Consider the following 13,831-nt stretch of genomic DNA (forward strand, 5'->3'; position numbering starts at 1 on the left):
GCCTCTTACCCTTCTCCTATACCTGGTCCTATGCATCTCTTCCATCTGGCTGTTCATCTGTATCCTTTGCAATTTACTTTATAATAAATGAATTAATGTAAGTAAAGTGTTTCCCTAAGCTCTCTGAGCTGCTCTAGTAAATTAATCAAACCCAAGAAGGGTGTTGTGGAAGTCCCTGATTTATAACCAGGGGGTTGGAAGTATAGGTGACAAGCTATGACTTCAGCTGTCATCTGAAGTGGGAGGCAGTCTTACGGGACAGAGTCCTCAAGCCTGTGAGATCTGATACTGAACCCAGGTAGATAGTATCAGTATTGAATTGAATTAGAGGACACCAGCTGGGATCTGCTGGATAATTACTTAGATGGTGTGTGGGGACAAACCTGAACAAAATTAATGTCAGAAATGTTGTCTTAAAGTGGAGCATATGGAGTAGGAAAAAGCATTTTGGCTTTTTTCCCTACATCTCTATAGAATCTGTTTAAACAAATATAACACAGTTATATCTATAACCTCACCCTCTCATAGAAAACTTGCTAGCACAGGCCTTTATTATCAAATCCTAGTATCTTTTGCTAGAATTTCCTCCATTCAAATATCAAATCCAAATTTTGTTATGTCATGGCTAGTTTTCTTTGTGTCACATCAGTTTTAATTTCATGGAAATAAGAATCTAGATTTTTGAGTCAAAGTACAATGCAATGGAGAGGTAGGCATATGTTCACTCAAACAACACTAGGACTTACACATGTCCTTTTTGTTGGAGGTCCTACTTATTTTCAAAACCCTAGTTCCATCTTAATTATCTATTGGAAATTTAGACCAGAATAATCCTCAGGAATTTACAAGGCAGTAGATGTACCTGAATCCACACTTAAAATATTTAGTGCCAACAAGGCTTTTGTTCCAACTTCCCTAGTTGGATGAATCCTATCACCAACTATCCAATTAAATCGTATCATTTACTAATCTTCTAGAGTATTCTTTGTCCGTAGGTTCACATGCAATCACTTTTTTAGTCTATACAGTATTCACTAAAGGGACGGAACTACTAACCCACCTGCTCCTCTCCCTTTTCCTATTGTCATAATTCAAACAATAGTTCATCTTTCACCTGGACATCCATCATCATTCTCTCTCCTCATAAGTTTAACCTCAATACTTCTGTCAGAGTTTCCTTTATTTTAAAGAAAAAGACTAGCTCATTCCTCATAACATCTAGAATAAAGTTCCAACTCTTACAGAGTATTCAAGATGTTATCAGATGCTGTTAGTCTTCTCTTGTATCTATCAGAAATCAATTATGTTAGGATGCTTTGTCTGTTAATATTGGTTTTTCTACAGTTAATAAAATTCCTCCTGGTACAGTGGAAGGTAACCTTCCTGAATACACAGAAAATTAGTACTTCTGGAGAATTAGCACTCTCCAGAAACAGTCCTCAAATAATACCTCTTGAGAACTGACAAAACCAAACTGCAAATCTCACTCACACTCTCACACATAGGGTGAGGTAATTGGAAAGTGAGTGCTTTATGCCATTTCCCACAGTTTCCCCATGAGATTAAGCTCCAGACACCCTGTGGCTCTCTGTGGTAGCTAGCTTAAAAATGAAAACCCACTGACCACTTTTCCTTCCCTAGATAACCTCCACACAACTCTTCTGATGCTTCTCTCTCCCCACAAGTAAATTACTTCAATTACATCTATGTATCAGGATCTGCTTCTGGGAAAACAAATTTAGAAAAAATGTTCCTTTATGGTGAGCATTCCCACATCGTCGAGGCCACTTTCATCCGTATCCCTACAATCTAGTTGAATTAAAACTATGTCTCAAAAACAAAAATAAAAACAAATTATGGCTCTTTCTCAAAGTGAACAAACTGCCAATCTGCACATCTATTTATACTTCCAATCATTCACTCGTCAGTCTCAAAGAACATATATCATGTTTCAATGCGTATTAATAAGGTATCCCTTTCTTAGAAATCTTTTCTAAATCCCCACTCGAAACCATTGTTTATCTCCTTCATTCATATTAAATCATTATAATTTCCTTAGTAATCACATTATGACATAGGTAAATTGTGATAAATTGAAATTACACACTTATTTTACCACAAGGCATTATGACAAAAAATTATTAAATTTTGAAGCAAAAATTGAAAACAATGGGATATGCTTTATTGTGATTTGGATGTGAGGTGTCCCCCAAAAACTCACATGTGAGACAATGCAAGAAGATTCAGAGGAGAAATATTTTTGAGAGTCTTAACCTAATCATGAACTAATCCCTCGTGGGATTAACTAATCCTTGAGGAATGGAGCCAGCCTTCTCTGGACTAAAACCTCTGAAACCACAAACCCTCAAATAAACTTCCTCCTTTAAAATTGTTCTGGTCAGGTCTTTCAGTCACAGGAGTGAAAGAGCTGACTGAAACATGCTTGTTACCACCTTCTACTTTTTAAAGCCCATGGGTATTATTAGACAGCTGAGGTTGCCATAACAAAATGCCATAGATTGAGTTGCTTAAAAGAAAACAATAAACATTTTTTTTTTTTTACAGTTCTGGAGGTAGATATCCAAGATTACTATGACAGCATGGTCAGATTTTGGTGAGGGCTCTCTTCCTTGCTTTTAGAAAAGAGAGGATCTGTTGACATGTCCTCATGAGGCAGAGAGAGCAAGTTCTCTGTTGTCTCTTATAAGGGCATTAAACACATCTGGAATGTGCCATGCTCTTGATCCAATTACCTCCTAAAGGCCACATGTCTATACATTGTCACTTTGGAGAGCAGGATTTGAGCATGTGAATTTTAGGAGGACAGTATCATTCAGTGTATAGCATTATGGCAGACTGTTGGATGTTCTAGGAATTTTTCTGGTTAAACCAAGGGGGATTGTTTTTACTACACAGAACTTAAGTCAGTGCATTGTCTCCAGGTAAGACTGTACAAGCTGCTCCACTCTCAACTCCAGGGATGCTATTTATATTAATTTTGGATATGAATGGAGATCTCTGGGATGGGATAAGTATTGAGCTTTTTCATCCCTTTTCTTCCCCCTTTTTCTCTCTTTTCACATGTGGTCTATGTACTCTTTACACACACTTTTCAGAATTCATAATAGTGAGTCTATTTGCTGAAATATACATAGTTTTTGAAATTAGATTTTGTTTATGAAATAATAATGCTATTGTCTACCTTCTTAAATTTACTTTTCTCCTCAAAACTAATGGAAATAAGGCAGTCATCTTCTATACCTCTAAGCCAATTTTAAATAGCTTCATAATGGTTTATGGTGTGTGTTCTGTCCACAGCCCATTCATGCTAAGGCATTGAGATGGGTTGCTGAGAGACCAAAACAGCTGCAAATGGGATTTGAGACACAGGCTGGACAAGTAGCACCACTGTTACTTGGGATGTCTCTGACATTTTGCAGAGAAAATAGTGTCTCTGTCCCTAATGGGTCTTTGTCCAGTGGCAGCTGGCTGGGCAGGTACTTAGCCTTTCTGAAGTGCTCTGTCCTCTACCAGTTACCACAGGAAGGATGAGTTATAGGTCACGAGGTTACAGAAGCAGTGACATCATTGGCTTAGCTTGCTGTGTCCTACTGTATAAACAGTAGCCCAAGACTCTTGATGTGCATACAAGAAAGCAGATCTATACTAGCTTTCCCTAATTCCTAACACAGGAGAGAAAGCAAGTGTCCTTAGCAGTGATATTAGCTGGGTATTCTGACCCACACTTGCGCTCATTGTTCTCTTAATTTGCCTAACTTCTGAGAACAGAGTGGGTATTTCAGACACATGGTGTTTTATTATTCTCCTTTTCTCCAAGGATGACACAATGTAACTGTGTTGTAATCTCTTCAGAAGTTGATGATTGTTTACTTAATTTCTAGATTTTACCCCCACAAAGTTTCCACATATGTATTACTATGCATATTCTTACATGACTTCTTATTTCTATGAGATATAGTCCCAGAAATAGAATTGGTAATTGAATGGTATATCTAGTTATAACTTATTGGAAATGGAAAGACTGCTTCCCTAAAAGACTAAACAATTCATTTCCCCCCTTGATTTATGGAAAAATCTATTTTTGTTCATATATTTGCCTGCAGTAAATCTTAAAACTCTTTTCAAATTCTTTTTGTGAGCCTACTTGGAGTGAAATAGTCTCACAATGTTTAATTAAAATTTAATTTCCATGACTACTAGTGAATTTGAACATCTATTTGTATTTCCCTTGGCCATGTGAATTTACTTTGCTATAAAATTTTATTCATATGTTTTTCTCTTTGTTTTCTCTTAGATGATTTTTCAACTTGTTTCCATTTAATGAAGTTATAACATAAGACTTATCTATGATCATTTATTTTATATCCCTTTTTTTTATCATTTTGACATTTTTAAGAAAAGATGCTGCCTAAAAAATAAGCTGCTCTTCATTGTACTAGAATGGTGTTTTTAAATTTTTTCCTAACTTTGGTGTTTTCTCTGTTGCTGATTAGTACCAATATCTTAAAAGTTTTAAGTACTGATAGAAATTCCAAAAATATTTATGAATTTTGGCAGGATGGATAGGAGACAATATCATATTATGATCATTAATAAATTTGTGTAACTAGTCCATCCTTAATATTTAAGTAGGAAAATAGGATCACAAAAGTAGTGTGATCCTGAACCACACTACTGACTCAATGAGTTGCAAAAATTTTTTACTTTAAAAAGTGTTAATATTAAGGTAAATAGTTAAATTATGTAATGTATCCTTTATTTAAATAGTTGATTTTTTTAATCATGTAAGTACCTCATTAAGTAACTAGATAATAGTACCTTAGGGCTCAACAAATGTTTTTTAAAACATATTAAAAGAAATTTATTCTAATAAATAATCACATTTTTAGGAAAAGATTCTCCTATATATTTAGATTCCAAGTTATATTTCCTGTAACTACAGAGAAGAAAAATAACTTGAGACTAATTTATGAAAACTTTACTCTTTAAAGTATGTTTTGTTGTGTTCTGCATCATTCAACTATAAAAAACACTAAATAAAATGGAGTTAAAGAATACGTATTGTTAAAATTCAAAACAAAAATAAAAACAAAAATCAACAATAGTAAAAAAAAAAAAAAAACCTTTGACAATGGTGCAATTATCAACATATCTAGAATGATAAAATTGTAAATTCTTGTAAAATGTAATATAATATTCTATCTCATTATTGCTGTTCATTTTGACCTCTACATACTGAATACAGATCCAGAGAAGACCATAGACCTTTTTAAAGTTATTACTCCTTTATAATCTTTCTTGGACAACTCCAGGAATCTTATTTTACCTGGGTGTGCTTTGTACCAACATAGTTACTCTATCATGACGACAATGCTAAACACTACAATAAGTCACCACATGCAAAATGTGTTCTAGATCTCATTTGATTTTTACAACATTGTTAGGTCATGATGTTCTCATGCCCGTTTTATAAATAAATAAATTGGGTTTAGAAAGTTTCAAGGTGTTCAGCTAGTGCAGGACTTGGTGGGAATTTTTACTGAAACCTGTTTCGTCACAGCTGATGTTCATGAATTAATGAGTATACTTCATTTCTCCAGCATGGCCAGTGCCACAAGTGGTGAATGGATACAATGCAGTGACTGGTGAAGAGGGAATAGCCAGGGAAAATTCTCATTCTTAGCAACTTAATAGAACATAAAGAGAACAGAGCTATTAAGGAGTATCCTAAACTAAAAGATCATGAAGATCAAAGTGCAGAGAGTAAGAAGGAAGACTGAACCAATGGAAAAAAACAAGAGGAGACCTAATTTAAAGAATTGAAAAAAAAAAAAAAAGAATTAGAGTATAAGATACAAATATAGCATGATGAGCACAAAGTGGAAAAATCTTGTAAAAGGTAACTTAAAGTTCAAAGAGACAATTTATTAAATAATTTTATTTTCAAAGCAATAGAGAAGTCCCATGTTATTTCTAATGGATGTGAAAGAATGATGATTTTAAGAAATACTGGCTTCACGGCAAGCTTAGACAATTTTAATCGTATTATCTGACAAATGTAGCCACACTTTGTGCAATGTCAAATGAGATTCTCAGGGAGCGTATAGGGCCATATAACCTGGAATCTCTCTGTAATGGTTTGAATATGAAATGTCCCTCAAAGGCACATGTGTTGAAACTATGGTCCCCAGTACGGTAAGTTTCAGTGGTGGAAACTTTGGGTTATGATTGTGTCATGAAGGTAATGACATCGGTGTATTTGTCCACTGATAACTGAATGGACTAATTGGGAGTTAGGACTTAGTTGGTAGAAGTAGGTTACTGGCGGTGTGGAAAGGGCTTTATCTTATCCCCAGCCCATTCCTCTCTTTCTGTTTCCCAGATACCATGAGTCAAGCAGCTTTCCTCCACCACACCCTTCTGCATTGATGTTTAGAGTCAGCCAATCTGGACCGAATCCTCTGCAAACATGAGTGAAAATAAATATTTTCTTCTCTAAGTTGATCTTGCCAGGTATGTTAATGATGAAAAGCTGACTAATACACTTCAAATCTCAGGAATAGCAAGTGGATAAAATTGGGCTACTTTTTAAGAAAAAAACATTATTGTCTTATTGCTTTTTCTGTCTTACATAACAACCATATCAATGGTTGTATTTTCTTATTTCTTGTTGGCTTCTTTTGTTGATTTTTTACAAGATGCAGTATTTGATCTCTGTCCTTTTTCTCTTTATTTTATGCTTTATCCTTATTATATCTTTTGTGTATTTACTTTGGCTTTATATTAGTCTTTATTTGCAAGTTTCATGACTGAGTAATTTGAGATTTTATTTATTGTTGTTTAGTTTTTAATAGTGCAGATGTTAAGGACCATAAACTTTCCCCTGATCATTTTTAATGCATTTGTATGATTCTAATACATAATGATTCACTTATTATCATTTTTAGATATTGTATAATTTCCTTACATATCACTTTTCACCAGAGTAGTTTAATGCAATGTCTTTAAATACATAGGTGGAAGCATTTTTTTTCTCTTTGTGGACAAAGAGTATTTTTAGTGCATTATTTATACATAATATTTAGGTTCATTTTGACATACTTATAAACAGTGGATTTTAATTTCCTCCATTTACATACCTGTTATTTCTCTTTCCCTCCCCCACCTCCATTATTTGTCCTTCCTTGATTCTGTTCATCTTCCTTCTATTAATTTATTAATTTTTAATTAGTGCTTTATAGATGTACATAAAGGTATAATTCACTGTGGTGTATTTATACATGCACATAGTATGATTTTGCCAAATTCATCCTGTGTTTCCTCCTGTTTCCTTTCTCTCCTCCCTCCCGTTCAATCCTTTTCTACTCCACTGATATTCCCTCTATCCTTATAATATCTGCCCCCTTTTTCTCCCTACTTTGTTCTAGCTTCCACATATAAGAAAAAAAAAATCCCCCTTGATTTTCTTATTCTGACTTATTTCACTTAACATGATGCTGTCTAGTTCCAATCATTTACTGGTAAATACCATATTATTATTCTTTTTAATGGCTGAGTAAAATTCCAATGTTTACACATACCACATTTTCTTAATCCATTTATCTATTGATTGGCACCTGGGCTTGTTCTATAACTTGACTATTGTGAGTTGTGCTGCTATAAATATTGATGTACTTGTATGACTATAATATGCTAATATTAGTTATTTTTAATAAATACCGAGGAGTGGATTATCCAGGTCATACTGTGGTTCCATTCCTAGTTTTTTGTGGAATCTCCATACAGTTTTCCAGAATACTTGTGCTAATTTGTAGTCTCACTGCACATCCTCTTTATAAATTCTTTGTGTATTCTGGGTAATAATTCCCTATTAGAAGTGTAGCTGGCAAAGAGTTTCTCCTATTCTGTAGGCCCTTTGTTCACGTTCTTAATTCTTTTCTTTGCTATGCAGAAGTTTTAAATTTGATGTCATCCACTTACTGATTCTTGGTTTTCTTTTTTGAGCTTTAGGGTGTCTTATTTTTCCAAATGAATTTCATGATTGCTTGCTCTATTTCTATGAGGTATGTCATTGGGATTTTAATTGGAATTGCATTGAATCTGTGTAACACTTTTGGTGGTATGGCCATTTTGACAATATTAATTCTGCCTATCCAAGAACATGGGAGATCTTTCCATCTTCTAAGGTTTTCTTTAATTTCTTTCTTTAGTGTTCTGTAGTTCTCATTGTAGAGGTCTTTCACCTCTTTTGTTAGATTGATTCCCAAGTATATTTTTTTTTTCCTGAGGTTATTGTGAATGGGATAGTTTTCCTAACTCTCTTTCTGAGGATTCATCACTTATGTATAAAAATGAATTAGATTTATGAGAATTGATCTTATATCCTGCTACTTTACTGAATTCATTTATGAGTTCTAGAAGTTTTCTGGTGGAATTTTTCGGCTCCTCTAAATATAGAATCATGTCATTGGCAAACAGGGATAGTTTGAGTTCTTCTTTTCCTATTCGTATCCCTTTAATTTCTTTGGTCTGCCTAATTGCTCTGGCTAGAATTTCAAGAACAATGTTGAATAGAAGTGGTGAAAGAGGGCATCCCTGCCTGGTTCCAGTTTTTAGGGGAAATGCTTTCACTTTTTCTCCATCTAGAATGATATTGGCCATAGGCTAACCATAGATAGCTTTTATAATGTTGAGGAATGTTCCTACTATTCCTATTTTTTCTCTAGATTTTTGAGCATGAAAGAGTGCTGTATTTTATCAAGTGATTTTTCTGCACCTTTTGAAATAATCATGTGATTCTTAACTTTGAGTTTGTTGATATGGTGAATTACATTTATTGATTTCCGGACGTTGAACCAACCTTGCTTCCCTGGGATAAAACCCACTTGATCATGGTGCACTATCTTTTTAATATGTTTTTGTATGTGACTTGCTAAAATTTGGTAAGAATTATTACATCTATGTTCATTAGGGATATTGGTCTGAAATTTTCTTTCCTCCATGTGTCTGTGTCTGGTTTTGGTATCAGGGTGATATTAGCTTTATATAATGAGTTTGGAAGGGTTCCCTCCTCTTCTATTTCATGGAATACTTTGAGGGGTATTGGAATGAGATCTTCTTTAAAGGTCTTGTAGAACTCAGCTGAGAATCCATCTGGTTCCGGACTTTTCTTTGTTGGTGGGCTTTTGATGGCTTCTTCTATTTCATCACTTGGAAATCGATCTATTTACATTGTGTATGTCCTCCTGGTTCAGTTTAGGTAATTCATATGTCCCTAGAAACCTGTTGATGTCTTCGAGATTTTCTATTTTGTTGGATTATAGATTTTCAAAATAGCTTCTAATTATGTTTTATATTTCAATGGTATCTGTCATGATATTTCCTTTTTCATCCTGAATTTAAGTAATTTGAGTTTTCTTTCCTCTTCTCTTTGTTAGAATGGCTAAGGATTCATAAATCTTGTTTATTTTTTCAAAGAAACAACTTTTTATTTTGTCTATATTTTCAATTGTTTCTTTTGTTTCAATTTCATTGATTTCAGTTCTGATTTTAACTATTTCCTATATTCTACTCCTTTTGGTGTTGTTCTGTTGTTCTTTTTCTAGGGTTTTGAGCTATAGTGTTAGGGCGTTTTTGTTTATTTTTTCTTCTTTTATTAATGCACTCCATGAAATGCATTTTCCTCTTAGTACTGCTTTCATAGAGTCCCAGAGATTTTGATATGTTGTATCTTTGTTCTCCTTTACCGCTAAGAATTTTTTAAATTTCTGCCCTAATGTCTTCTGTTATCCGTGTATCATTCAATATTGTATTATTTAATCTCCAGTGTTGGAGTAGTTTCTATTTTTTTATTCTGTCATTTATTTCTAATTTCAATCCATTATGATGTGATAGAATACAAGGAGTATCTGTATCTTTCTGTATTTGCTTAGAGTAGTTTTGTGGCATAACGTATGGTCTATTTTAAGAAGTATCCCTGTGCTTCTGAGAAGAAAGTGTATTTGCTCATTGATGGATGGAATATTCTATATATGTCTGTTAAGTCTAAATTATTGATTGCGTTATTCAGATCTATGGTTTCTTTGTTCAATTTTTGTTTGGAACATCTGTCCAGTGGTGAGAGAGGTATGTTAAACTCACCTAGTATTATTGTGTTGTGGTCTATTTGGTTTCTGGAATTGAGAAGGATTTGTTTGACATATATGCATGAGTCATTATCTGGGGCATAATGCTTCCCTTAAGCATTATGAAATGTCCTTCTTTATCCCTTCTGACTAACTTTGACTTGAAGTCCACGTTATCTGATATGAGGATGGATACTTTGGTATTTTTGCTGAGTTCATGTGCATGGTATGTTTTTCTCCATTCTTTCACCGTTAGTCTTTGGGTAACTTTTTCTATGAGATGAGTCCCTTGAAGGCAGCATATTGTTGGATCCATCTTTTGAATCCATTCTGCCAGTCTGTGTCTTTTGATTGATGAGTTCAGGCCATTAATATTCAGGGTTATTATTGAGATATGATTTGTATTCCATTATTTTGGCTTATTTTTGGTGTTTAACTTGACTTGGTTTCTCCATTGTTTGGCTATTCCTTTGGGGTAGTTTCTCCCTTTGCTGACTTACATCATTGTTTTTCATTTCTTCCTCATGGAATATTGTCCTGAGAATGTTCTGGAATGCAGGCTTTCTATTTGTAAATTCTTTTAGCTTTTGTTTATCACGTAAGGATTTTATTTCATCATCAAATCTGAAGGTAAGTTTTGCTTGGTGTAAGATTGTCAGTAGGCATCCATTTTCTTTCAGAGCTTGAAAAATGCTCTTCCAGCCCTTCTAGCTTTTAGGGTCTGGGTTGAAAAATCTGCTGATATCCGTATTGGTTTCCCCCTGAATGTAATTTGATTTTTTTCTCTCCAAGCCTTTAAAATTCTGTCTTTATTTTGTATGTTAGGCATTTTCATTATAATGTGCCTTGTTGTGGGTCTGTTGTAATTTTGTACATTTGTTGTCCTATATGCCTCTTATACTTGATTTTCCATTTCATTCTTCAGACCTGGGAAATTTTCTGATATTATTTCATTGAATAGATTGTTCATTCCTTTGGTTTGTTTCCCTGTGCCTTCCTCAGTCCCAATAATTCTTAAATTTGGTTTTTTCATAATATGTCATAATTCTTGTAGATTCTGTTCTTGACTTCTTTCCATCTTCTCTGTTTGATCAACTTGTTTTCAAGATTAAATATTTTGTTTTCAATGGCTGAGGTTCTGTCTTCTAGGTGTTCTATCCTATTGTTATGCTTTCTATGGACTTTTTAATTTGGTTTATTGTTTCATTCATTTGAAGAATTTGTTTTTTTTTTTTTTTCAGAATCTCTATCTCTTTATTGAAATGATCCTTTGCTTCCTGCATTTGCTTTTTTAACTGTTGATTGGTGTACTTATTCAATGCCTGCATTTGCTCTCTTATCTCTTCATTTGCTTCTCTGATCATTTTAACTGTGTAAATTCTGAATTACCTTTTAGACATTTCTTCTGCCATGCTGTCACTGGATTTTATTGAAGTAGCATCTAGGTTTTTTTGGGACTTTTTCTTCCCTCATTTTCTCATATTGCTCATGTATCTTCTCCTCTCCTAGTCTTCAGTGGCCTGAAGTCTTAGAGAAACTTGATAGTGCAGTGACCCAAAAAGTATGCTCTCCCTCTAGGAATGGTGGACTCCAGGTGGGCTATATTCCCTACTAGTGGGCAGAGGCACCTCCAAGTGTTGACAGATGGTCAGCCACAGTGCACTAGACTCTGGGCTGGGGCCTGGCTGGTCTGGTCCCAGCTCTCTGGGATACTTCCCTGGCAGGAATGTCTCACCTGGTGACTCTGCGCTGGTCAGGCCTGCCTCCCCTGCAGGGAAGTCTCTTCCTAAGTCTTTGATCCACTTTGGTTTGAGTTTTGTGTGGGGTGAGAGGGATCTAGTTCTATTCTTCTACATATGAATATCCAGTTTACCCAGCACCATTTGTTAAAAAGGTTATCTTTTCTCCAACGTGTATTTTTTGCATCTGACTGGTATCATATTACTATGAGAACACAGCTTTGTCTCTGTGTCTTCTATTCTTTCCATTGATCTTTATGTCCAATTTGATGCCAAAACCATTATGTTTTTGTTACTATATCTCTGCAGTATAATTTGAGATCAGGTGTTATAATATCTGTAGCATTATTCTTTTGCTCAAGATTTCTTTGGCTATTATAGGTCTTTGTTTCTTCCAATAAATTTTAGGACGTTTTTCTAGTTTTTTGAAGAATGCCACTGGTATTTTGACAGAGATGACACTGAATCTGTATGATACTTTTTGTAATGTGGCCATATTGACAATATTGATTTTGCCTATCTAAGATTATGGGAGATATTTCCATCTTCTAAGGTTTTCTTCAATTTATTTGTTCAGTGTCCTAAGGAATTAAATCTGCAATCAAAAATCTTCCAACAAAGAAATGTACTAGACTAGATGAATTCTCATCTGAGATCTGTCAGACCTTTAAGGAAGAATTAATACCAGTCTTCCTCAAATTAAAGGAAGGGAAGACTCCAAAATATATTCTATGAAGTCAGTATAACCCTGATACCAAAACCAGATAAAGACATACGAAAGAAAGAAAACTATGGAGCAATATCCCTGATGAACATAATGCAGAAACCCTTAATAAAGCTGAGTGCAGTGGTGCACACCTATAATACCAGCTGCTTTGTAGGCTGACATATGAGAATCATGAGTTCAAAGTCAATCTCAGCAATTTAGTGAGACCCTAAGCAACTTAAAAAGACTTTGTCTCAAAAAAAAAAGGGGGGGGGGCTAAGGATGTGGCTTAGTAGTTATGTACCCGTGTCCACTCCCTGGTACCCCCCCCAAAAAAAATTCACTATACAAATAGAATTAAGGACAATTAACATACGATAATCTCAGTAGATGCAGAAAAAAGCCTTTGATAAAATGAAGCACCCATTCATGTTAAAAACTTTGGAGAAACTAGGGATAGAGGGAACTTACCTTAATATAATAAAGGCTATATATGACAAACCCAAAGTCCACATCATATTAAACAAAGAAAAACTGAAAGTATTTCCTCTAAATTCTGGAGCATGACAAAGATGTCGACCTTCAGTATCCTATTTAATATAGTTCTTGAAACAATGGCAAGAACAATCAGGCAATAGAAGGAAATTAAAGGAATAACAATAGGAAAAGAAGTCAAATGATCTCTGTTTGCTGTTTGTATATCCAGAAGACCCAAAAAGAATTCCACCTGAAGATTTATAAAGTTGATAAATATGTTCAGCAAAGTAGCATGCTATCAGATCAAGATTCATAAATCAATAACTTTCCTGTATTTCAACAGTGATTATGCAAACAATCAGGAAAACTATCTCATTCATGACAATCTAAAAAAAAAAAAAAAAACAGTTTGGGAATGAACCTATTTATCTAACCAAGAAGAGTAAGTAGTTTTCATTTTCAATTTTATTCATTATAATCACAAATGTTATAATATTTTTATAGTTCTTCACTTATTTGTGAAGTCTCTTTCTGAACTTAAAAAAGTTACATGATATCTGGGATAGTATATATGTTGTTCTATTTATTCCTTGTCTATTAAGTATCTCATACTGATAGTGTTGTGTTAAACTCTGTTAGTAGTTTATTCTATTTATTTTTCCTATTTTTCTTAAGTTTTCTTTAATATACCTTATTGTTGTGTTATTTAGTGAACAAATTTTCCTAAATATTATATTTTCATAGTGAACCATGGTTTTTATTCT

General features: G+C 34.1%; 1 long non-coding RNA gene across 2 annotated transcripts in view; it reads left to right on the forward strand.

Annotated features, from left to right (window-relative positions):
• Positions 1-13,831, forward strand: part of LOC124993074 (uncharacterized) — a 73,120-nt gene that overhangs the window by 25,272 nt on the left and 34,017 nt on the right. For both annotated transcript variants that reach the window (XR_007110240.1, XR_007110241.1), the window contains exon 2: positions 6,404-6,534. This is a non-coding gene — a long non-coding RNA (uncharacterized LOC124993074). The remainder of the gene's footprint in view (positions 1-6,403; positions 6,535-13,831) is intronic.

The sequence above is a fragment of the Sciurus carolinensis genome, chromosome 1 (genome assembly GCF_902686445.1).
Source record: "Sciurus carolinensis chromosome 1, mSciCar1.2, whole genome shotgun sequence".
Taxonomy (NCBI): Eukaryota; Metazoa; Chordata; class Mammalia; order Rodentia; family Sciuridae; genus Sciurus; species Sciurus carolinensis.